General features: G+C 42.4%; 1 pseudogene; it reads right to left on the bottom strand.

Moving 5' to 3' along the window:
- Positions 1-437: 437 nt before the first annotated feature.
- On the bottom strand, positions 438-26,101 carry LOC123139138 (uncharacterized; annotated as a pseudogene).
- Positions 26,102-26,591: the final 490 nt, after the last annotated feature.

Below are 26,591 nucleotides of genomic sequence, written 5' to 3'. Positions count from 1 at the left end.
TAATTTAGCCTTTTTATATTTTGTTCCTATCAATTTTTGGTTAACTTCACGGGCCAAGCCCAACATTTTAGCATTTTTTTTCTAGGCCATGGCCTTCTACTATCTATTTCTTTTTTGGGCCTCGGCCTTTTTTACGTATTTCTGTTTAATTTTCAGCCTTAATTGCTGCCAGTATGTTTCGGGCCTCTTTTCAAAGCCCAAATAGATTAGGTCCAGTAGACATTTCAGTACTTCTTCCATTTGGACCGTGCCTCTTCTTTTGTAGAATAGACATACACAATCAGCACAAATTCAATACAACATATACTTTTCAGCCACTTTCAGCCCAAGAATGTATTTCAAGTAAACAACAGATAATATAGTGAGTATATGTACATAACTACCAGCATTCGAGTAACATGTGCAACAGTACATCAAAATTCTCAAGAAATTTAGCATTACAAGTCAAAGCAAGTCGCTAACTGGGGCTTCAAGCTTTCTCCGAATTTCTTCGGGTAGAATTCCTGTAAATGAGAGGAACATCCACATGTTTAGAGTCTCAACATAGGCAATATTTGTTAGCAATAAAATAGAAAAATTAATTCAAGAACCATGCAAGAGCCTAGGTTTTACTATCATTTTGACACCTTAGAGTAACATCCAAGAATACCACGAGTTGATGCATTATTCTAGCATAACCAAATTAGAAACATCCATTTTTGTTCTATTTTGACCTTACTACTACCTCTGTTCCTAAATATATGAGATCTTGGTTCATTTCAGTAATTTAGAAAGAGGGGTGATGGGGCACAAAACCTTGAGCCATTGTTGTGGGGTTGTGGCTGATGAAGGTTACCTTTTGGGGCCCCAATGGCAGCTCCGCCAGATGCAACAGCAACATCTCCAACAACCACAGCAGCAGCAGCACCAATAGTGACCTACGTGGCATTTCAGATCATCATTACAGAACAAAAAATTAAGAAACAAGCAACCAATATAGCTTCGGCATTACATGTACATGTACAGAATTAACTTTTTCTACCTAAGTACAAATAGCAAAATGGAACATAGGCAGGTTGATTATATTTGACAAAGCTAACTGAACAAAAAGAGAACATGGCGCCGCGACTTGTTGAGGGCAGAAATAATAATGTTTGATTCAGAAATTAGTAAAATGGGGATAAACAGCATGCACACAGAAAGATAATTGGCAAACAAAACTTATTGGTCAGTTCTCAACACAGAGCAAACTGGCAAATGATAAAGTTTGTTACAATAATTAACAGGGCAGTAGCTCAACCTAAAGAAAGGCAGCAGAACTTAAATGAAAGAAACCGAGTTGTAAGTGTATAAAGAGCGATAAATGATTCATTTCGGAGACATGGTAATTTCTTCTATCATATTGTACTATCAAGTAAACTCTCACAAGAAAGATGCCCCAGTAAGAAAGCTGAATGGGTGACAAACTGAATAGTGAAACAAGTTGATAGTTGTACACTATAGTGTTTACACACAGTCAAACTGAATGAATTTCAGATTATGTTGCATGCATTTGCATAGAGTAGGTGTTATTTCTGAACACTGGCAATGTGGTTGAACATAACAATACTAGGAATGAGACACATCAAACAGTGCAGATCAATGATGCAATATAGCACTGTAGGGGAAGGGGACGGGGAAGCAACCAGCAGCAGCAGTAAGGCTAGGGAGGCAACCACTTCAGGAGCTTCCTCTTATAATCGCTCTTGTGCTCCAGTGAGGCAGTCACCGACACCGGCCTCTGCGCCACGCCGCTCGAGGGGAGCGCTCCAAAGGGGAGCGGACCTTTCGCTGCAAGACTCATGGATGGTGCCATGTTTTCTCACTGGATGAAATGAATGGAGATGTCATCAGCAAATCAGAGATAGAACATAATTGTTGTCGTCGGCATCAATTAGAGACAGAAAAAATTAATTCTTGTAAAAGCAAATTTTGCACACAGCCAAGTACTTTTCCTAAGTGTTTAATGCACTGTATCATCAATTCAGTTGGACAGAATCGACCAATGGTATGAGCAAAAGTCCTATCAGAATCGCAAATCAGAAGAACACACCCCCTAATAAGCCTGAAGTCTGAACAATTCGTTTATTTTTGGATAGTGGCTACCACCAAGCATTGGAATGTAAAATGTTTGTAGCAAAAAGGCTTGCTCCACCAGAGATTTCTGCTCGTACCATTGTAAAATGTTTGCAGCAAAAAGATTTGCTTTTTAAGCACGAGCTTACGCGACCACATTTAGTACATAATGTGTGTGTTTTTGGCCTCGAGCATCTACCCAGCAAAATTACTACCCACAAGCAGCCTTCAAGTTCAGTCTTAGACAAGCCAAAGATTACAATATAAGTGCCAGACCCAATTGTAGCGAGCCATACCGTGTAATACGCCTTCTTGATCTCACCCTGGCCGGCGTCCTTCTTCACGCCGAGCACGTCATAGTAGTCCCTCACCACCATGGGCCTGGTCCCTGCACGCAGCCACAGACCTCAGGGCAAGCTCACCAAACCGGGAACAAATGAGAACCATAAGGATTAAGGTACACATGGCATTTTCCCAGTCTGCAGTCACTAAATAAATGAAAGGAGTATGATGGAAATACAGTAAAATAGTACAGTTCAGTTGTCGATTAAGAGACTAATGAAACCGGTCACTCTAAGCATACTAGAGCTTCAAACCTCAAGGTAAACAGAGTAATACTAGTGCATACAAAACCTCAAGCTAAACAAAATATGCAGTACCTAGGAAGTTGAAAGTGCAACTATCCCTAGGTGGTTTTGGTAATTCATAACAACATATAGCTCATTGAGCTAATGTTATTCCAAGACATATATTTCAGGAAAGCTCAATGAATGGCATGGCATGGATGATGAAAGTCGATCCCTCAAAAATATCAAGGACAAAGGATTGGCTCAAGCTCAAAAGCTCAAGACTCTTCATTTTAGATTTTAAGTGATCCAAGATCACATTGAGTCTATAGGAAAAGCCAATACTATCAAGGAGGGATGACGTGTTGCTTAATGAGCCTCTTGCTTCATGTGCTTAGTGATATGCTCCAAAACCCTCAACTACTTTCTCACATCCACATATGACCTAAACCTAAAGTCAAAATCGGTCATACCGATTCTTTCTATCCAGCGCCACCGGGTTCAGATGTCATAGCCACTGCCACAAACCCTAGGCAAATCGGTCTCACCGATAGGGATCTCGGTCTCACCGAGATGGGATTGTAATCTCTCTGTTTCCCTTCGTAATGTTTCGGTCTAACCGAAGTGAGCGATCGGTCCCACCGAGATTGCAATGTAAACTCTCTGTTTCCCTTTTGTAACATTTCGGTCTCACCGAAAAGAGCAAATCGGTCCCACCAAGTTTACCTGACCAACTCTCTGGTTAGCTAATTACCAAAATCGGTTTCACGAGTTTGTGTAATCGGTCTCACTGAGATTACGTTATGCCCTAAACATATCGGTCCTACCGAGTTGCATGTCGGTCCCACCGAAAATCCTAACGGTCACTAGGTTTACTAAATCGGTCTGACCGAGTTTGTTGATTCGGTCCCACCGAGATTGGTAAATTGTGTGTAACGGTTAGATTTTCTGTGGAGGCTATATATACCCCTCCACCTCCTCTTCATTCGTGGAGAGAGCCATCAGAACAAACCTACATTTCCAACTTACCAGTTCTGAGAGAGAACTACCTACTCATGTGTTGAGACCAAGATATTACATTCCTACCACATGAATCTTGATCTCTAGCCTTTCCCAAGTTGCTTTCCTCTAAAATCCTCTTTCCACCAGATCCAAATCCTATGAGAGAGAGTTGAGTGTTGGGGAGACTATCATTTGAAGCACAAGAGCAAGGAGTTCATCATCAACGCACCATTTGTTACTTCTTGGAGAGTGGTGTCTCCTAGATTGGCTAGGTGTCACTTGGGAGCCTCCGACAAGATTGTGGAGTTGAACCAAGGAGTTTGTAAGGGCAAGGAGATCGCCTACTCCGCTAGTGAGGCAAGTCCTTCGTGGGCGACGGCCATGGTGAGATAGACAAGGTTGCTTCTTCGTGGACCCTTCTTGGGTGGAGCCCTTCGTGGACCCTTCTTGGGTGTAGCCCTCCGTGGACTCGCGCAGCCGTTACGCTTCATGGGTTTAAGTCTCCATCAACGTGGATCTACGATAGCACCACCTATCGGAACCACGCCAAAAACATATGTGTCTCCAGCTGTGTTTGAATCCTTCAAACCCTTCCCTTTACTTTTTTGCAAGTTGCATGCTTTAATTTCCGCTGCCTATATACTCTTTGCATGCTTGCTTGATTTGTGTGTTGATTGCTTGACTTGTCCAAAGATTGCTAAAATCTGTCAAACTCTAAAACTGGGAAAAGATTAAGTTTTTAATTGGTCAAGTAGTCTAATCACCCCCCCCCCCCCTCTAGACATACTTCAAGGTCCTACAAGTGGTATCAGAGCCTTGGTCTCCATTTGCTTTGATTCTCATAGCTTTTGGTGGTCATAGCCTTGGTTTCACAACCTAGGAGAGTATGGCGTCTAGTGAGGGAAATTATCACCGTAGAGGTCCTTACTTTGATGCAACTAATTTTGCTAGTTGGAAACATAAGATGAAAATGCATATTCTCGGACATAACCCCGCCGTTTGGGCTATTATTCGTATTGGCTTGCAAGGTGAATTCTTTGATGGGAGAGAGCCGAACCGTGAAGCTAATGCGGAAGAATTGAAGATGCTGCAATACAACGCTCAAGCTTGTGATATCATCTTCAACGGATTGTGCCCCGAAGAATTCAACAAAATCAGCCGTCTTGAGAATGCAAAGGAAATTTGGGACACTTTGATTGATATGCATGAAGGTACCGATCCGTCAAGGAATCCAAGTTGGATGTGCTCCAAAGTCAGCTTGACAAGTTCAAAATGAAGGATGGTGAAGGTGTCGCTAAAATGTACTCTAGGCTTGCTCTTATCACAAATGAAATTGCCGGCTTAGGGAGTGAAGAGATGACCGACAGATTCATCATCAAGAAGTGTTGAGGAACGTAGTAATTTCAAAAAAATTCCTATGCACACGCAAGATCATGGTGATGACATAGCAACGAGAGGGGAGAGTGTTGTCCACGTACCCTCGTAGACCGTAAGCGGAAGCGTTATGACAACGCGGTTGATGTAGTCGTACGTCTTCACGATCCGACCGATCCAAGTACCGAACGTACGGTACCTCCGAGTTCAGCACACGTTCAGCTCGATGACGGTCCCCGGGCTCCGATCCAGCAAAGCGTCGAGGATGAGTTCCGTCAGCACGATGGCATGGTGACGATGATGATGTTCTACCGGCACAGGGCTTCGCCTAAACTCCGCGACGATATGATCGAGGTGGAATATGGTGGAGGTGGGCACCGCACACGGCTAAGGAACGATCCGTAGATCAACTTGTGTGTCCTAGGGTGCCCCCGCCCCCGTATATAAAGGAGCAAGGTGGGGAGGCCAGCCGGCCCAAGAGGGCGCGCCAGGAGGAGGAGTCCTCCTCCTAGTAGGAGTAGGACTCCCCCTTTCCTACTCCTACTAGGAGGGGGAAAGGAAGGGGGAGAGGGAGAAGGAAAGGGGGGTGCCGCCCCCCTCCTAGTCCAATTCGGACCAGAGGGGGAGGGGGCGCGCGGCCCACCCTAGCCGCCCCTCTCTCTCTCCACTAAGGCCCATGAGGCCCATTACTTCTCCCGGGGGGTTCCGGTAACCCTCCGGCACCCCGGTTTTCTCCGAAATCACCCGGAACACTTCCGGTGTCCGAATATAGTCGTCCAAGATATCGATCTTTATGTCTCGACCATTTTGAGACTCCTTGTCATGTCCGTGATCACATCCGGGACTCCGAACAAACTTCGGTACATCAAAACTCATAAACTCATAATATAACTGTCATCGTAACGTTAAGCGTGCGGACCCTACGGGTTCGAGAACTATGTAGACATGACCTAGAACTATTCTCAATCAATAACCAATAGAGGAACCTGGATGCCCATATTGGCTCCTACATATTCTACGAAGATCTTTATCGGTCAAACCGCATAACAACATACGTTGTTCCCTTTGTCATTGGTATGTTACTTGCCCGAGATTTGATCGTCGGTATCCAATACCTAGTTCAATCTCGTTACCGGCAAGTCTCTTTACTCGTTACATAATGCATCATTCCGTAACTAACTCATTAGCTACATTGCTTGCAAGGCTTATAGTGATGTGCATTACCGAGAGGGCCCAGAGATACCTCTCCAACAATCAAAGTGACAAAACCTAATCTCGAAATACGCCAACCCAACATGTACCTTTGGAGACACCTGTAGTACTCCTTTATAATCACCCAGTTACGTTGTGATGTTTGGTAGCACCCAAAGTGTTCCTCCAGTAAACGGGAGTTGCATAATCTCATAGTTACAGGAACATGTATAAGTCATGAAGAAAGCAATAGCAATATAGTAAACGATCAAGTGCTAGGCTAACGGAATGGGTCATGTCAATCACATCATTCTCCTAATGATGTGATCCCATTAATCAAATGACAACTCTTTTGTCCATGGCTAGGAAACATAACCATCTTTGATAAACGAGCTAGTCAAGTAGAGGCATACTAGTGACACTATGTTTGTCTATGTATTCACACATATATTATGTTTCCGGTTAATACAATTCTAGCATGAATAATAAACATTTATAATGATATAAGGAAATAAATAATAACTTTATTATTGCCTTTAGGGCATATTTCCTTCAGTCTCCCACTTGCACTAGAGTCAACAATCTAGTTCACATCGCCATGTGATTTAACACCAATATTCACATTTGTATGTGATTAATACCCATAGTTCACATCATCATGTGATCAACACCCAAAGGGTTTGTTCACATCGCTATGTGATTAACACCCAAGAGTACTAAGGTATGATCATGTTTTGCTTGTGAGAGAAGTTTAGTCAACGGGTCTGTCATATTCAGAGCCGTATGTATTTTGCAAATATTCTATGTCCACAATGCTCTGCACGGAGCCACTCTAGCTAATTGCTCCCACTTTCAATATGTATCCAAATTGAGACTTAGAGTCATCTGGATTGGTGTAAAAGCTTGCATCGTTGTAACTTTTTACGACGGGCTCTTTTATCACCTCCATAATCGAGAAACATCTCCTTAGTCCTCACTAAGGATATTCTTGATCGCTGTCCAGTGATCTACTCTTAGATCAAAATTGTATTCCTTTGTCAAACTCAGAGCAAGGTATACAATAGGTCTAGTTCACAGCATAGCATACTTTATAGAACCTATGACTGAGGCATAGGGAATGACTTTTCATTCTCTTTCTATTTTCTGCCATGGTCGGGCCTTGAGTCTTACTCAACTTCACACCTTTGCATCACAGGCAAGAACTCCTTCTTTGACTGTTCTATTTTGAACTATTTCAAAAATTTATCAAGGTATGTACTCATTGAAAAAATCTTATCAAGCGTCTTGATCTATCTATATAGATCTTGATGCTCAATGTGTAAGCAGCTTCACCGAGGTCTTCCATTGAAAAACTTTTATTCAAGTATCCCTTTATGCTATCCAGAAATTCTATATCATTTCTAATCAACAATATGTCATCTACATATAGTATCAGAAATGCTACAGAGCTCCCACTCACTTTCTTGTAAGTACAGGCTTCACCACAAGTCTGTATAATACTATATGCTTTGATCAACTTATCAAAGCGTATATTCCAACTCTGAGATGCTTGTACCAGTCCATAGATGGATCGCTGGAGCTTGCACATTTTGTTAGTACCTTTAGGATTGACAAAACCTTCTGGTTGCATCATATACAACTCTTCATTAAGAAAACCATTAAGGAATGCAGTTTTGACATCCATTTGCTAGATTTCATAAAATGTGGCAATTGCTAACATGATTCGGACAGACTTAAGCATCGCTACAGTTGAGAAAATCTCATTATAGTCAACACCTTGAACTTGTCGAAAACCCTTTTGCGACAAGTCGAGCTTTGTAGATAGTAACACTACTATCATCATCTGTCTTCCTCTTGAAGATCCATTTATACAATATGGCTTGCCGATCATCGGGCAACTCCACCAAAGTCCACACTTTGTTCTCATACATGGATCCCATCTCAGATTTCATGGCCTCAAGCCATTTCGTGGAATCTGGGATCATCATCGCTTCCTCATAGTTCATAGGTTCATCATGGTCTAGTAACAAGACTTCCAGAATAGGATTACCATACCACTCTGGTACGGATCTTAATCTGGAAGATCTACAAAGTTCGGTAGTAACTTGATCTGAAGCTTTATGATCATCATCATTAGCTTCCTCACTAATTGGTGTAGGAATCACTAGAACTGATTTCTATGATGAACTACTTTCCAATTCGGGAGAAGGTACAAATTACCTTATGAAGCTCTACTTTCCTCCCACTCACTTCTTTCGAGAGAAACTCCTTCTCTAGAAAGGATCCATTTTTTAGCAACGAATATCTTGCCTTCGGATCTGTGATAGAAGGTGTACCCAACAGTTTTCTTTGGGTATTCTATGAAGACGCACTTCTCCTATTTGGGTTTGAGCTTATCAGGATGAAACTTTTTCACATAAGCATCGCAGCCCCAAACTTTAAGAAACGACAACTTGGGTTTCTTGCTAAACCACAGTACATATGGTGTCGTCTCAACGGATTTAGATGGTGCCCTTTTAACGTGAATGCAGCTGTCTCTAATGCATAACCCCAAAGCAATAGTGGTAAATCAGTAAGACACATCATAGATCGCACCATATCCAATAAAGTGCGGTTACGACGTTCAGACACACCATAACGTTGTGGTGTTCCAGGTGGCGTGAGCTGTGAAACTATTCCACATTGTTTTAATTGAAGACCAAACTCGTAACTCAAATATTCGTCTCCGCGATCAGATCGCAGAAACTTTATTTTCTTGTTACGATGATTTTTCCACTTCACTCTGAAATTCTTTGAACCTTTCAATTATTTCAGACTTATGATTCATCAAGTAGATATACCCATATCTGCTCAAATCATCTTGTGAAGGTTAGAAAATAACGATACTTGCCACGAGCATCAACACTCATTGGATCGCATACATCGGTATGTATTATTTCCAATAAGTCAGTAGCTTGTTCCATTGTTCCGGAGAACGTAGTTTTAGTCATCTTGCCCAAAAGTCACGGTTCGCAAGCATCAAATGATTCATAACCAAGTGATTCCAAAAATCCATCTTTATGGAGTTTCTTCATGCGCTTTACACCGATATGACCCAAACGGCAGTCCCACAAATAAGTTGCGCTATCATTATTAAATTTTCATCTTTTGGCATCAATATTATGAATATGTGTATCACTACGATCGAGATCCAACAAACTATGTTCATTGGGTATATGACCATCGAAGGTCTGATTCATGTAAACAGAATAACAATTTATTCTCTAACTTTAAATGAAAAACCGTATCGCAATAAACATGATCAAATCATATTCATGCTCAACGCAAACGCCAAATAACATTTATTTAGGTTTAACACTAATCTCGAAAGTATAGGGAGTGTGCGATGATGATCATATCAATCTTGGAACTACTTCCAACACTCATCGTCACTTCCCCTTCAACTAGTCTCTGTTTATTCTGTAACTCCTGTTTCGAGTTACTAATCTTAGCAATTGAATAAGTATCAAATACTCAAGGGCTACTATAAACACTAGTAAGGCACACATCAATAACCTGTATATCAAATATACCCTTGTTCACTTTGCCACCCTTCTTATCTACCAAATATTCAGGGCATTTCTGCTTCCAGTGACCATTTCCTTTGAAGTAGAAGCACTCAGTTTCAGGCTTTGGTCCAGCTTTGGGCTTCTTCGCGGGAGTGACAACTTGCTTTTCATTCTACTTGAAGTTCCCTTTCTTTACCTTTGCCCTTTTCTTGAAACTAGTGATCTTGTTAACCATCAACACTTGATGCTCTTTCTTGATTTCTACCTTCGTTGATTTCAGCATCACGAAGAGCTTGGGAATCATTTTCGTCATCCCTTGCATACTATAGTTCATCACGAAGTTCTAGTAACTTAGTGATGGTGACTAGAGAATTCTGTCAATCACTATCTTATCTGAAAGAATAACTCCCACTTGATTCAAGCTATTGAAGTACCCAGACAATCTGAGCACATGCTCACTAGTTGAGTGATTCTCCTCCATCTTTTAGCTATAAATCTTGTTGGAGACTTCATATCTCTCAACTTGGGTATTTCCTTGAAATATTAACTTCAATTCCTGAAACATCTCATATGGTCCATGACGTTCAAAACGTCTTTGAAGTCCCGATTCTAAGCCGTTAAGCATGGTGCACTAAACTATCAAGTAGTCATCATATTGAGCTAGCCAAATGTTCATAACGTCTGCATCTGCTCCTGCAATAGGTCTGTCACCTAGCGGTGCATTAAGGAAATAATTCTTCTGTGCAGCAATGAGGATAAACCTCAGATCACGGATCCAATCCGCATCATTGCTACTAACATTTTTCAACACAATTTTCTCTAGGAACATATCAAAATAAACATATGAAAACAACAACGCAAGCTATTGATCTACAACATAATTTGCAAAATACTACCAGGACTAAGTTCATGATAAATTTAAGTTCAATTAATCATATTACTTAAGAACTCCCACTTAGATAGACATCCCTCTAATCCTCTAAGTGATTACGTGATCCATATCAACTACACCATGTCCGATCGTCACGTGAGATGGAGTAGTTTCAATGGTGAACATCAATATGTTGATCATATCTACTATATGATTCATGCTCGACCTTTCGGTCTCCGTGTTCCGAGGCCATATCTGTATATGCTAGGCTCGTCAAGTTTAACCTAAGTATTCCGTGTGTGCAGCTGTTTTGCACCCGTTGTATTTGAACGTAGAGCCTATCACACCCGATCATCATGTGGTGTCTCAGCACGAAGAACTTTCGCAACGGTGCATACTCAGGGAGAACACTTCTTGATAATTAGAGAGAGATCATATTAAAATGCTACCATCAATCAAAGCAATATAAGATGCATAAAGGATAAACATCACATGCAATCAATATAAGTGATATGATATGGCCATCATCATCTTGTGCTTGAGATCTCCATCTTCGAAGCACCGTCGTGATCACCATCGTCACCGGCGCGACACCTTGATCTCCATCATAGCATCAATGTCGTTACGCCATCTATTGCTTCTACGACTATCGCTACCGCTTAGTGATAAAGTAAAGCAATTACAGGGCGTTTGCATTTCATACAATAAAGCGACAACCATATGGCTCCTGCCAGTTGCCGATAACTTCGGTTACAAAACATGATCATCTCATACAATAAAATATAGCATCACGTCTTGACCATATCACATCACAACATGCCCTGCAAAAACAAGTTAGACGTCCTCTACTTTGTTGTTGCAAATTTTACGTGGCTGCTATGGGCTTAGCAAGAACCGTTCTTACCTACGCATCAAAACCACAATGATAGTTCGTCAAGTTAGTGCTGTTTTAACCTTCGCAAGGACCGGGCGTAGCCACACTCGATTCAGCTAAAGTGAGAGAGACAGACACCCGCCAGCCACCTTTAAGCACGAGTGCTCGTAACGGTGAAACCAGTCTCGCCTAAGCATGCGCGTAATGTCGGTCCGGGCCGCTTCATCTCACAATACCGCCGAACCAAAGTATGACATGCTGGTAAGCAGTATGACTTGTATCGCCCACAACTCACTTGTGTTCTACTCGTGCATATGACATCTACGCATAAAACCAGGCTCTGATACCACTGTTGGGGAACGTAGTAATTTCAAAAAATTTCCTACGCACACGCAAGATCATGGTGATGACATAGCAACGAGTGGGGAGAGTGTTGTCCACGTACCCTCGTAGACCGTAAGCGGAAGCATTATGACAACACGGTTGATGTAGTCGTATGTCTTCACGATCCGACCGATCCAAGTACCGAACGTACGACACCTCCGAGTTCAGCACATGTTCAGCTCGATGACGATCCCTGGGCTCCGATCCAGCAAAGCGCCGGGGATGAGTTCCATCGGCACGACGGCGTGGTGACGATGATGATGTTCTACCGGCGCAGGGCTTCGCCTAAACTCCGCGACGATATGACCAAGGTGGAATATGGTGGAGGGGGGCACCGCACACGGCTAAGGAACGATCCGTAGATCAACTTGTGTGACCTAGGGTGCCCCCCCCCGCCCCCGTATATAAAGGAGCAAGGGGGAAGGTCGTTTGGTCCTAGAGGGCGCGCCAGGAGGAGGAGTCCTCCTCCTAGTAGGAGTAGGACTCCCCATTTCCTACTCCTACTAGGAGGAGGAAAGGAAGGGGGAGAGGGAGAAGGAAAGGGGGGCGCCGCCCCCCCCCCCTCCTAGTCCAATTCGGACCAGAGGGGGAGGGGGCGCGCGGCCCACCCTGGCCACCCCTCTCTCTCTCCACTAAGGCCCATGAGGCCCATTACTTCTCCCGGGGGGTTCCGGTAACCCTCCAGCACTCTGATTTTCTCCGAAATCACCCGGAACACTTCCGGTGTCCGAATATAGTCGTCCAATATATCGATCTTTATGTCTCGACCATTTTGAGACTCTTTGTCATGTCTGTGATCACATCCGGGACTCCAAACAAACTTCGGTACATCAAAACTCATAAACTCATAATATAACTGTCAACATAGCGTTAAGCGTGCGGACCCTACGGGTTCAAGAACTATGTAGACATGACCTAGAAGTATTCCCGATCAATAATCAACAGTGGAACCTGGATGCCCATATAGGCTCCTACATATTCTATGAAGATCTTTATCGGTCAAACCGCATAACAACATACATTGTTCCCTTTGTCATCGGTATGTTACTTGCCCGAGATTCGATCGCCGGTATCCAATACCTAGTCAAATCTCGTTACCGGCAAGTCTCTTTACTTGTTACGTAATACATCATTCCGTAACTAACTCATTAGCTACATTGCTTGCAAGGCTTATAGTGATGTGCATTACCGAGAGGGCCTAGAGATACCTCTCCGACAATCAGAGTGACAAAACCTAATCTCGAAATACGCCAACCCAACATGTACCTTTGGAGACACCTGTAGTACTCCTTTATAATCACCCAATTATGTTGTGACGTTTGGTAGCACCCAAAGTGTTCCTCCGGTAAACGGGAGTTGCATAATCTCATAGTTACAGGAACATGTATAAGTCATGAAGAAAGCAATAGCAATATACTAAACGATCAAGTGCTAGGCTAACAGAATGGGTCATGTCAATCACATCATTCTCCTAATGATGTGATCCCGTTAATCAAATGACAACTCTTTTGTCCATGGCTAGGAAACATAACCATCTTTGATAAACGAGCTAGTCAAGTAGAGGCATACTAGTGACACTATGTTTGTCTATGTATTCACACATGTATTATGTTTCCGGTTAATACAATTCTAGCATGAATAATAAACATTTATCATGATATAAGGAAATAAATAATAACTTTATTATTGCCTCTAGGGCATATTTCCTTCAAGAAGATCCTAAGATCATTGGATGGAAGGTATGATACTGTGTGCACATTGATCCAAATGATGCCAAACTACAAATATCTCAAGCCAACGGAAGTCATTGGTAGAATCTTTGCTCATGAGATGTCACTCAAGGATAAGGAAGAACTTCACAACAAGTCAAGTGGTGCTTACAAAGCCTCATGTGAAGCCCCCACATCATCAAGTGAGAAACAAACCTTCAATGAAGAATTAAGCTTAATGGTGAAGAACTTCAACAAATTCTACAAGAGTAGAAGCAAAGAAAGAAGCTCCAAGTCAAGGTCATACAATGACAAAAGATCTTCTAGTCGAGAGCGCAATTGCTACAATTGTGGAAGACCCGGACACTATTCCAATGAGTGTATGGCACCCCACAAAAGAAGAGAAGATTCTCCTAAAAGAAGAAGTAGAAGAAAAGAATCACCACCAAGAGAGAGAAGGAGTAGAGATGATCGTTATGAACGAAGACCCTCACAGAGAAACAAGGATTCGGAAAGGAAGGACAAGTCATCAAGGAGCTACACAAAACGAAGACATCAAGCTCATGTTGGTGAATGGGTATCCGGCTCTGACTCCGACCATCACTCCGAGAGAAGCTATCACTCCGACTCTGAATATACTCAAGATGAAGGTGTTGCCGGTCTAGCACTTGTGTCAACCAACTCCTATGACATATTTGACTCACCAAATGAAGGAATTGGAAGATGCTTCATGGCCAAAGGTCCAAAGGTAACACATCCCGAGTATGTTGATTTCAATAGTGATGAAGATGACTTGCTAGGTGATGATGATTTACTTGTTGACAACTCTAGTGATGAATACTATGATGGAACGTCAATTAATCATGCTAAACAAGATAAAATGAATGACAATGATAAGGAGAAGATTGAGATTCTAACTAAAGAACTAAACACTCTTAAGTTAGCTCATGAAACTATCTTCGAGAATCATCGAGAACTTTTAAGGGCTCATGAGAAGTTATGCTTTAAAAAGCTCAATCTTGAGCAAGAGCATGAGTTCTTAAAGGCAATCAATGATGATCTTCGCAAGAAAATTTCTTCTTATATTGCCAAGCGTTTACTCTTATCCACTTACATGCCTCAAGTCAAGTCTAGTAACAAGAACAAGAAAGATTCTTCCTCTAGTAGTAGCAATAACAATGGCAAATCCAATATTGTTGCTTCTAGTAGTTCTCTTGATTCCACTAATGATTCTCTTAGCCAAGTTACACTTGAGCAAGAAAATAGCTTATTGAAGGGAATTATAGAGAAAGGTGTATACAAGAGTCTTGCCGGGAGTAAGCAATTCGAGGAAATTGTACGCAAGCAAGGAAGGCACCGGAAGAATCAAGGTGTTGGTTTTGAACGAAAGTTCAATGCCAATGGAGTTGAGTGGGAAGAAGATCAATACCCCAAGATGAAGTTTGTTCCTCAACAAGAGAAGTATGATCCTACTTCCTTCAAGGGAACACAAACGCAAGATGATCTTCCACCACAAGACCACAAGAACAAAGGCAAGGACAAGCTTCCAGAGGAGATTGATGCATTTGAAGAAGCACCTAAGGCCTTGGTCAAGTGGGTTCCCAAGACTACGTCAAGTTCTACTTAATCAAGTACAACTACAACTCCAAGGATTCCCATCAAGATGATGTGGATCCCGAAGAAGAAGAACTAGAGAGTTCTTGAGGGTGACTCCGCCAACATTCTTCACTCATATCATTACGGCAAGAACAAGTGCAATCAACTTCCACATCTTGCACTAGTTCAAGGAGTCACAAACCCTCGTGTTGGTAAGGCAAGGGACAAGGTAACCTAATGATTTCATGGACATCATCTTGTGTGTGCATCACTCTATGCCTATGGATATTCTTGTTTTGTTCCTTGTGGGACTAACCCATGTAGGTATGTTGAAAGTGCAACTCACTCCAAAAGATTGCTCCAAATGATCTACATCAACTTTGAGCATTCACATCTTCAACACCTACATGAAGTCATCATCAACAAAAGCCGAGGTTAGTTCATTCCTCTAAAAGGGGATCTCACATCTAGGGGGAGCTTAACTCTAAGAATTGAGTCAAAGCAACTCTAATGGTATGAACACATCAATGCATTATGTAAAAGTGGTAACCCCACTTGAGCTTAAACGATGAGTATGACCTATGCTCAAATGTTCTCATTTGACTCCTAAGTCAATATACTCATATATAGATGACCTAGTCATCACCAATTGTTTGATAGATGCTAGATTTGGTTGTGCATGCTTTGCCACATATTTCATTTGTCATTTTATTGTGTGAGCATGTTGGTTGCATATTTAACTCATTCAAGGACATCCACTTGTTGTTTTGATTGATTTGTTTCTTTTTCTTTGGCCAAGTGGATGGACAAGAATGCCTAAGAACCTTCTCTAGCTATCTATGCTTTTCTCGTCTCAAACTCTATTCATGCTACATCAAAAAAATTGATCAAGTTAGATTCGAACCACTCTGTGTGAGGAGCACTCGGAGTCCCCGATTCGTCAGAGGCTTAAACTTCCAAAACTTCTTTGTCATTCTCGGTCTGACTGATTCCTCCATTTCGGTCCCACCGAGATCACTAAGTCGATCTAGGTTTTCAATCTCGGTGCAACCGATTTGAACTTTTCGGTCCCACCGAGTGGCAGTAACTGTATATAGTTATGCATCTCGGTGTCACTGAGTTGTTCCACTCGGTCACACCGACAGGGTCGGGCTATATATAGTCACGGGCAAAAATTTGGAAATTCCTCCAAACCCCTTCGCCCACGCATTGCTCACTCTGCCTCCAGGGTCTCCGGATCGTCTCCTCATCGCCAGCCGCCTCCTGTCGCTGGTCTCCGCCGCCGTCAACGGATTTCACCCCCGCCGTTGCCACCGTAGCGAGTTCACCGCCGAACTAGGGTATGGACTCGATCACAGTGCTATCTTCGTCTGATTCCTAGCACATTGTGTTCATCATGTATCTTGCCACGATTGAAACACTCCTATCCAGTCAATGTGATCCTTAGAATAGATGCGATTCAAAAATTTAGGGTTAGGTTTCCGCCGAAACCATCTCGGACCCACCGAGTTGAAAAACTCGGTCCCACCGATTTGGCTAACACCATTGCACAAGTAAGTCTCGGTCTGACCAAGAAATACAAATCGGTGTGACCAATTTTAGAGCTTTATGAAACCCTAGCAGTCTCGGTGCCACCGAACTGTGACTCGGTCTGACCGAGTTCACTAGTTTAGGTTCCAAAACTGCTTCGGTATCAACGAGTTTGAAAATCGGTAGATCCGAAATGCTTTCTGTGGAAACTAAAACTAAGTTTTTTGAATCATTCTTTTGCAAAAATCTCTACATTTTGTGATGCTCATCCACTCTATCTCATCTATAACTATTCACAGGGTCAGCAGTCAGTGTTTTGCAGCATGTCAGACCAAACTGACAGTCTGAACAGGGAAGAAGAGCAGATTCACATGAGTGAGGGCACTAGTCCCTCAAGTACTTCAGATGAAGGGAGCAAAAGTACTCCTAGCAATTTGCCCAAAGCAGCCACAAGAGCAAGAAGGAAGAGAACCTCAGACTCAGAGGATGAGGACTATGTGGCAGCAGAAGATGAGGCTACTTCCAAGAAGGTAGTGCTCAAAAAGGAGTATGGCTCAACAAAGAACATAAAGCCAGGTATGAAGATCAAAAGGCCAGCAGGTAGACAACCAATGTCCAAAGCCAGAGCATCAACTGAAGTACCTGAAATGCCTGAAGAGCCAGTTGCAGAAGGAAAGAAAAGGAAGGAAAGGGTCAAGAAGACCATGGCCAGAGTTGTTGGTCAACCTTCCATGATGGAAGAGGAAGAAGAGGTTGCTGCACCAGCACCCAAGGCACAGAAGCTTATGGGTGATGCTATAAAGTCAGGGGCTGCAACATGAAAGCCCAAAGAAGCACCCAAAGCTGCCCCCAAGCCCAATATTGCACCAAAGAGGAATACCATGAGTATACCAGCAGCTGAGATGAACAAGGCTCCAATGCCTGATATTGCTGCTGAGGAAGATGAAGAAGGGAAGATCCTAAGAAAGCTCAAACCCAAGATTCCAGACCACAACGATGCTCATCTAGTGGCTGAAAATATGAAGCTTAGGAAGGATGCAGGGTTGAGGCTATGGAGATTGTCTGATCCATATGCCACCAGGAGAAGAACTGCTGTAGATTACAGGTTCCACACCAAGGAGCAGCAGGACTTCTATGAGACCATCTTATTGGATAAGAAGCCCATAGTGTGTGATATGAGATGGGTCGACTGGACCTACATGAAGGAAAATGAAGAACACTATCCTGGAGTGCAAGACAGTTTCATTGCTTGTGGAGTTGTAGATTTTGTTGGGCAGAAGCTCACCAACTGGAATGATGAACTCATTATGCAATTCTACTCCACAGCACATTTCTATCCAGATGGCAGGATAGTTTGGATGTCAGAAGGAACGAGGTACCGGTCAACCATAGAAGAACGGGCCAATCTGATTCATGCCCCCAAGGAGAGTGAAGATGACTTGGACATCTATGCCAAGAAGAAAATGGATCATAACTCAATGTCACATATGTACAAGGAGATCCCAGATGAAGCCCTTGAGACCTTCAAGTTTGGATCAGTTCATTTTCTTCTGTCGGGGCTGCCTACAATCAACCAGATCTTAAGGCACACTCTTTTGCCCAAATCAGGTGACCACAACATGATTAGAGGGCATGCAATTAAATTGATACATATATTTGATGTGCCCCAGAAGTTCAAGGTCATGAGCCTTATGGTTGAAACAATCAAGAGGACTGCAGCAGACCAGAAGAGGAGTTGTGGATATGCTCCACAGATTCAGGAGTTGATTAACTCAAAGATGGGCACGGGAAAGTATCTGTTGGATAAGGAACATTTTGCTCTCTATCCAGACTTTGAGGACAATCAAGTTGTCATGAATGAGAATGAATCATCATCAGTGCAAGCTCAAGAGAAGAAGGAGAAAGCAAGGAAAGAGAAGGCTGCCAAGATGCCAACTCAAGCAAAGGCATCTGAGTATTTCTTGAAGAACAAACAGGAGCAGCTTGGTTACTTGATAGCATCATCACTGAGGATTGAGAAGGGGTTGGCCATCCTGACTCAAAACCAGGAGAGCCTGGAAAGAATCATGGAACAAAAATTCTATGATCTTGATGTCAAAGTAACTGAGATTCAGTCAGTTGTGGAGATCCTGCAGGATGACATGCAGGAGAAGAAGGGCAGGACAACTACAGATGCATTTGCCAAAGTGCCTAGAGCTCAGAGGTCAACTGCAGTACCTGTGACAGACACCAGAGCCACATCATCTGCACCAGCTACAGCTCCTACAGCTCCAGGGCAACCAGCTCCAGCACCAACTCCTCCAGCTCCCTCTACATCAACTGAAGCCTTCATTCTTGGAGTTATCCGGACACCACCAACAGAAGACCAAGCCTGAGAGACGATATAGTCCTATGCATTTTCTATGAACTTTTTGGTAACTTGTTGCCAAAGGGGGAGAAAAATGTATAGATCATAGGCTTCGAGAGAGAGAGAGATTTGCTGTTTTTTGTTCTCTCTTGTCTTCTTGGTTGAACTTCGTTTACTTTTGATTGCTTGAGATACAATGCATTACCTGCGAGACATTGATGATCATGTGTTTGATCATAAGCTACACTTATGCTTGATTATATGATATTATCTTACCTATCCTTATATGATCATTCACTTTGCTTGGTGATGAATGCATATATTCAACCTTTATTATTTTCAGCACTCCATCAAGATGTATGTGACATGGAAGAGTAACCCATGAGCCTAATTCCTTGTGCATTTGCAGTCCAAAGCAAATCTTAAACTATGCACAAATTTAGGGGGAGCTCTTTCTTATCACATACTTCTCAAAGCGACGATGTTTTTCAATCTTATTATCATTTGTCGAAGCTTTGATCTATATGTTGTCATCAATTACCAAAAAGGGGGAGATTGAAAGTGCAACTATCCCTAGGTGGTTTTGGTAATTCATAACAACATTTAGCTCATTGAGCTAATGCTATTCGAAGACATATATTTCAGGAAAGCTCAATGAATGGCATGGCATGGATGATGAAAGTCGATCCCTCAAAAATATCAAGGACAAAGGATTGGCTCAAGCTCAAAAGCTCAAGACTCTTCATTTTACATTTTAAGTGATCCAAGATCACATTGAGTCTATAGGAAAAGCCAATACTATCAAGGAGGGATGAGGTGTTGCTTAATGAGCCTCTTGCTTGATGTGCTTAGTGATATGCTCCAAAACCCTCAACTACTTTCTCACATCCACATATGACCTAAACCTAAAGTCAAAATCGGTCATACCGATTCTTTCTATCCAGCGCCACCGAGTTCAAATGTCATAGCCACTACCACAAACCCTAGGCAAATCGGTCTCACCGATAGGGATCTCGGTCTCACCGAGATGGAATTGTAATCTCTCTGTTTCCCTTCGTAACGTTTCGGTCTAACCGAAGTGAGCGATCAGTCCCACCGAGATTGCAATGTAAACTCTATGTTTCCCTTTTGTAACATTTCGGTCTCACCGAAAAGAGCAAATCGGTCCCACCGAGTTTACCTGACCAACTCTCTGGTTAGCTAATTACCAAAATCGGTTTCACCGAGTTTGTGGAATCGGTCTCACCGAGATTACGTTATGCCCTAACCCTAACCATATCGGTCCTACCGAGTTGCATGTCGGTCCCACCGAAAATCCTAACGGTCACTAGGTTTACTAAATCGGTCTGACCGAGTTTGTTGATTCGGTCCCACCGAGATTGGTAAATTGTGTGCAATGCTTAGATTTTGTGTGGAGGCTATATATACCCCTCCACCTCCTCTTCATTCGTGGAGAGAGCCATCAGAACAAACCTACACTTCCAACTTACCAGTTCTGAGAGAGAACTACCTACTCATGTGTTGAGACCAAGATATTCCATTCCTACCACATGAATCTTGATCTATAGCCTTTCCCAAGTTGCTTTCCACTCAAATCCTCTTTCCACCGGATCCAAATCCTATGAGAGAGAGTTGAGTGTTGGGGAGACTATCATTTGAAGCACAAGAGCAAGGAGTTCATCATCAATGCACCATTTTTTACTTCTTGGAGAGTGGTGTCTCCTAGATTGGCTAGGTGTCACTTGGGAGCCTCCGACAAGATTGTGGAGTTGAACCAAGGAGTTTGTAAGGGCAAGGAGATCGCCTACTTCGTGAAGATCTACCGCTAGTGAGGCAAGTCCTTCGTGGGCGACGGCCATGGTGGGATAGACAAGGTTGCTTCTTCGTGGACCCTTCTTGGGTGGAGCCCTCCGTGGACTCGCGCAACCGTTACCCTTCATGGGTTGAAGTCTCCATCAACGTGGATGTACAATAGCACCACCTATCGGAACCACGCCAAAAACATCCATGTCTCCAACTGCGTTTGAATCCTCCAAACCCTTCCCTTTCCTTTCTTGCAAGTTGCATGCTTTAATTTCCGCTGCCCATATACTCTTTGCATGCTTGCTTAATTTGTGTGTTGATTGCTTGACTTGTCCAAAGATTGCTAAAATCTGTCAAACTCTAAAATTGGGAAAAGGTTAAGTTTTTAATTGGTCAAGTAGTCTAATCACCCCCCCCCCCTCTAGACATACTTCAAGGTCCTACAGAAGTAATCATCATATTTTTACAAAACCAGCATGCAATGCAGACATATATACTCATACAAGAAGATCACTGCCTGCAGTTTTATTTAGATGACATACACTGCAAAAATCTTAAGAGAAAATAACTGCACCGAGCAATTTACTTCATGATTAAGCAAGCAAGTAGACATGGCATCAAATCAAACACAAGCATAAAATATCTGTCAATCTGCATCATCAGTAGAGCTACACAGCAGCAGGGCATTTCAGCATTATTTAACCCTTCAAATATTTTGTCAGAGTACCTGCCACGAGTCTACACTCTACAGTAAACACAACTATAGTTTTCAGCAAACGAAACACGAATCTGGGGTACCAACCGTTCAAAAACACAACAAAACCGCATCTAAACAGCAGGGTTCCAGAAATCACAATACAAACTTGTGCATCTCACAGCTGAATCACACATATTTAATCTAAATAAAACTGGACTAACTACCCAATAATCAACCTCTTTAGCTCCAGTATTTTCAACCTGACCAATTTAGCTCCAATATTTTCAACCTGATCATGACAAAAGTTCAGTCAGGACTAAATATGTTACAAAAGTACAGGGAAACAAAACTCTAGTGCTGTACAAGAGTTGTTGCAACCTCCGTATTAACTACACAAAAATAAGAATTGCTGCAAATCCTTGTGAATCACTACAAACAGGCCTTAAATTTCCTTGTTGGTGCCCCAAAATAGGGGGTCTGAACTCTCAAACAAGTCCCAGATTTCAATATATGATGATCCTATACCGGAATATCAAGAAAATCAACAGTGATGTTTATGCGCAACAAGTCGACAGCGGGAGACGTACTGAATAATAGAAAGAGGATTCTAACGGTTGGTATTGCAACTCTCTCGGACGAGTACTAACTAGAAAGAGCACCATGGGGACGGGGAGGGTTGGATGGAAATCTCACCAGGATGAGGTCGAAGATGAAGGGGTCGAGGCCGAGCAGGGCATAGATGAACCGGGAGGTGCCGAAGAGGAACACGGACAGGGACAGCAGGAACGTCATGAACTCCATCCCTCTTCGACCAACCTCTGCACAAGCACAACCACACGCATGGCTCATGACTCAGTAGTCAGTGCGTACACCAAACTGTTGACTATGGATTTCAGACATGTGTGCTTGCGTACCGTGAAGACGGTGATCCGTGAAGCTGATCGAGACGTCGACGCAGGGCACGACGATGGCGCCAAGCCACGATGCCACCACCGAGGATGACGAGGGAGAAGACCAGGACCCCCGCTCGCAGTCGGTGGTGGCGACCATCTCCACGACGGCCTCCGTCTCGGGCCGTGGGATGAGCACGCCGTCCCGGACGGTGACCACCAGGTCCTTCCAGTGCTTGTTCCCGAGCGGCGCGCTGGACGAGGAAGGGGCGGAGGCGTCGGCGAGGAGCCAGCAGAGATGGCGGTGGAGGTGCGGCGCCGAGGGCGGGACGAGCGCGGCGGCCATGCGGCGGAGGGTGCCGACCGAGGCCTCCGAGACGGGCGGAGGAAGAGCGGTGGACGTCCTCTGGGAGGCAAGGAGGAGCGGGTGGTGGTGCGCGGGCGCAGGCAGCGGTGTCGGATCTGAATCGGCGGGGTGGCGGCGGCGATGTGGGAGAGGGAGCGCGTGAGGTGGATCTGGAGTTCTAGGGTTCGTGGGGTGAGAGGGTGAGGGAGTTTTCTTTTTTCTTTTTCTCTTTTTGAGACAAATAGGGGGAGGGGTGAGGGAGAAAGGGCTGTCGTCCGATCCGAGAGCATCCGACGGTGTTTGTGCACAATCCGCGTGACATGTCCATGGACCAATTAGAACCGAGTACACGTTATGACCTTCTAAATTGGTCGTAATTGACTAAAAATAAGGTGTTAAACCATATTTTATCAAAAAAGGTGTTGAATCATATAAACAATTTTATGATATGAGAAATTCAAAAAGAAACATTCTCATTGTGTCACCAAATGTGACATAGTTTTTAGGAAAACTAACAAACTTGTAATTGGAATAAGACAAATATCTTTTAAAAATTGTTATGAGAAATGAGTTTTTAGGGGGGGGTCATTTTCTATTTTCGGAGTGCCAAAAAAATTTACAGCACCACTCCATTTTACAAAACTATAAGACTGCATTTTATGTACAGTTGACCAAATCTTTAGATGTAAAATTCTTTCGATCCACCTCTCATCAAAAAGACAAATTATGTTTCAAAAAAGCATCTACCTCGGCATTCTTTTGTTTTTCTTCTACTTTTTCACATGAAAAATTCAAAGAAATGATCTCATATTATGCACAATGGTGCATCTTGAAATGGCAAACAATGTTACCTAAGGAAGTTTTTATTTTCTTTGCACGGAAAATTCATTTTTCATTTTTCGAGTGCCCGAAAAGAGGCTTTTTTGTGAAGGACCTACCAAATATTTGTTGCAAAATTTTACTAAATCAATTTTCTAAAATACTAGGACATATTTGATGAACAATTGACCAAATGGTTGGGTGTAAAAAGTTTTGATCCACCTCTCGTGAAAAAGACAAATTCCCGCCGATTCAGTAGGAAGCGGGTCAAATTTTAACTATAGCTACCTCATAGTTTGCTCTTTATTTTTTCTAAAAATCATTTCTGGGTACATAAGTATCTATTTAATCAGAGGAACACCAACAAAATTCCAAGATTCAACCACTAGCTAGGAAAGGTCATTCCCGCCGTTTTGAACGCATTTTGAAACGGGCATAAAAAATTCAAAAACAAATCAAAAAATTGTGAATCCTTCGCATTGTGTCATTATATGTGGCCAAGTTCCCAGGAAAAATAATAAACTTGTAATACGGCAATTACTTTAAAAAAAGTGTTCTAAAAAAGAGCTATCACGTGTGGAGATCAATGGCTTTCAAGCCAAATGATCAATCTTATGGCCACATTCATGGCATATTTTGTTCAAATGATCTCATATTGTGCACAAGGGTGCATATTGGAATGGCAAACAATATTGCCTCAGGAAGTTTTCATTTTCTTTGGACGAAAAAACCATTTTCCATTTTTCGAGTGCCCAAAAGGAGGTTTTTTTGTGAAGGACCTACCAAATAATTGTTGCAAAATTGGACCAAATCATTTTTCTAAAATACTAGGACATATTTAATGCACAATTGACCAAATGGTTGGGTGTGAAAAGTTTTGATCCACCTCTCATGAAAAATACAAATTTCCGCCGATTCAGTTGGAAGCAGGTCAAATTTGAACTGTAGCTGCCTCGTAGTTTGCTCTTTATTTTTTTCCAAAAATCATTTCTAGGTACATAAGTATCTATTTAATAAGAGAAACACCAAAAAAATCCAAGATTCAACCACTTGCTAGGAACGGTCATTCCCGTCGTTTTGACCGCATTTTGAAACGGCCATAAAAATTCAAAAAAAACTAAAAAATTGGGAAACCTTCGCATTGTGTCATTACATGTGACCAAGTTCCCAGGAAAAATAAAAAACTTGTAATACGGCAATTATTTTAAAAAAGTGTTCTCAGAAACGAGCTATCACGTGTGGAGATCAATGGCTTTCAAGTCAAATGATCAATCTTATGGCCACATTCATGGCATAGTTTGTTCAAATGATCCCATATTGTGCACAAGGGTGCATATTGGAATGGCAAACAATGTTGCCTAAGGAAGTTTTCATTTTCTTTGGACGAAAAAACCATTTTCCATTTTTCGAGTGCCCAAAAGGAGGTTTTTTTGTGAAGGACCTACCAAATAATTGTTGCAAAATTGTACCAAATAATTTTTCTAAAATACTAGGACATATTTAATGCACAATTGACCAAATGGTTGGGTGTAAAAAGTTTTGCTCCACCTCTCGTGAAAAAGACAAATTTCCGCCGATTCAGTTGGAAGCGGGTCAAATTTGAATTGTAGCTGCCTTGTAGTTTGCTCTTTATTTTTTCCAAAAATCATTTCTAGGTACATAAGTATCTATTTAATTAGAGAAACACCAAAAAATTCCAAGATTCAACCACTAGCTAGGAACGGTCATTCCCGCCGTTTTGACCGCATTTTGAAACGGGCATAAACAATTCAAAAAAAATCAAAAAATTGGGAAACCTTCGCATTGTGTCATTATATGTGGCCAAGTTCCCAGGAAAAATAACAAACTTGTAATACGGCAATTATTTTAAAAAAAGTATTCTCAGAAATGAGCTATCACGTGTGGAGATCAATGGCTTTCAAGCCAAATGATCAATCTTATGGCCACATTCATGGCATAGTTTGTTCAAATGATCTCATATTGTGCACAAGGGTGCATATTGGAATGGCAAACAATGTTCCCTAAGGAAGTTTTCATTTTCTTTGGACGAAAAAACCATTTTCCATTTTTCGGGTGATCAAAAGGAGTGTTGTTTGTGAAGGACCTCCCAAATAATTGTTGGAAAATTGGACCAAATCATTTTTCTAATATACTAGGACATATTTAATGCACAATTGATGAAATGGTTGGGTGTAAAAAGTTTTGATCCACCTTTCGTGAAAAAGACAAATTTCCACTAATTCAGCTGGAAGCGTGTCAAATTTGAACTGCAGCTGCCTCATAGTTTGCTATTTATTTTTTCCAAAAATCATTTCTAGTTACATAAGTACCTATTTAATCAAAAATACGTGGTTTGGTGGCGATACGTCGAGGTTTGGGCGGTGGCCGAGGCCCCCAACTCTAGAGCGCGTAAACTCGCATGTCGGCCGCATGATCACCGCGTGATCGTGGCGTTGCCATGTGTTCTGGGAAGCCTTGGCATGTATAGTGGGTTGGGCACTCCCCAGATAGGTGCTAGGAAGAAAATTACAACATAAGATTCTCACGAGGAGACCGATCGATGCTCAAACATGAATTAGCAGCCAAGTGTTTGATTAGCGGTACAGGAAATGTACATGGCTAATGGGCGTGAGTTTTGGCTGAGGATGATCAATTACTAAGAAGACCGTCTTCACAAATTTTCAGCTCAAAAGGAGGAGCCTAGGCGGTACTTGCTTTGCAAAGTACCACACTGGACATAAATACGAATGTTGAAGCTGTGCTCAAAATAATGAATGGATTGAGGTGGAATTTGGTGGAGGATGGTTATTTGGGCATAGGGAAGCACCGTAGAAAATTGATACTATTTGGACATGCCAAAGTGGTACGTCCTTCACAAGGTGTTGTTCTGAACAGAATAGGAAAATGAATATTGTTGAGTTATTTTTGAACTAGGCAAGGAAGGTTTTTG

The sequence above is a fragment of the Triticum aestivum genome, chromosome 6B (assembly GCF_018294505.1).
Source record: "Triticum aestivum cultivar Chinese Spring chromosome 6B, IWGSC CS RefSeq v2.1, whole genome shotgun sequence".
Lineage (NCBI taxonomy): Eukaryota > Viridiplantae > Streptophyta > Magnoliopsida > Poales > Poaceae > Triticum > Triticum aestivum.
This window is presented reverse-complemented; position numbering and strand designations above follow the sequence as displayed.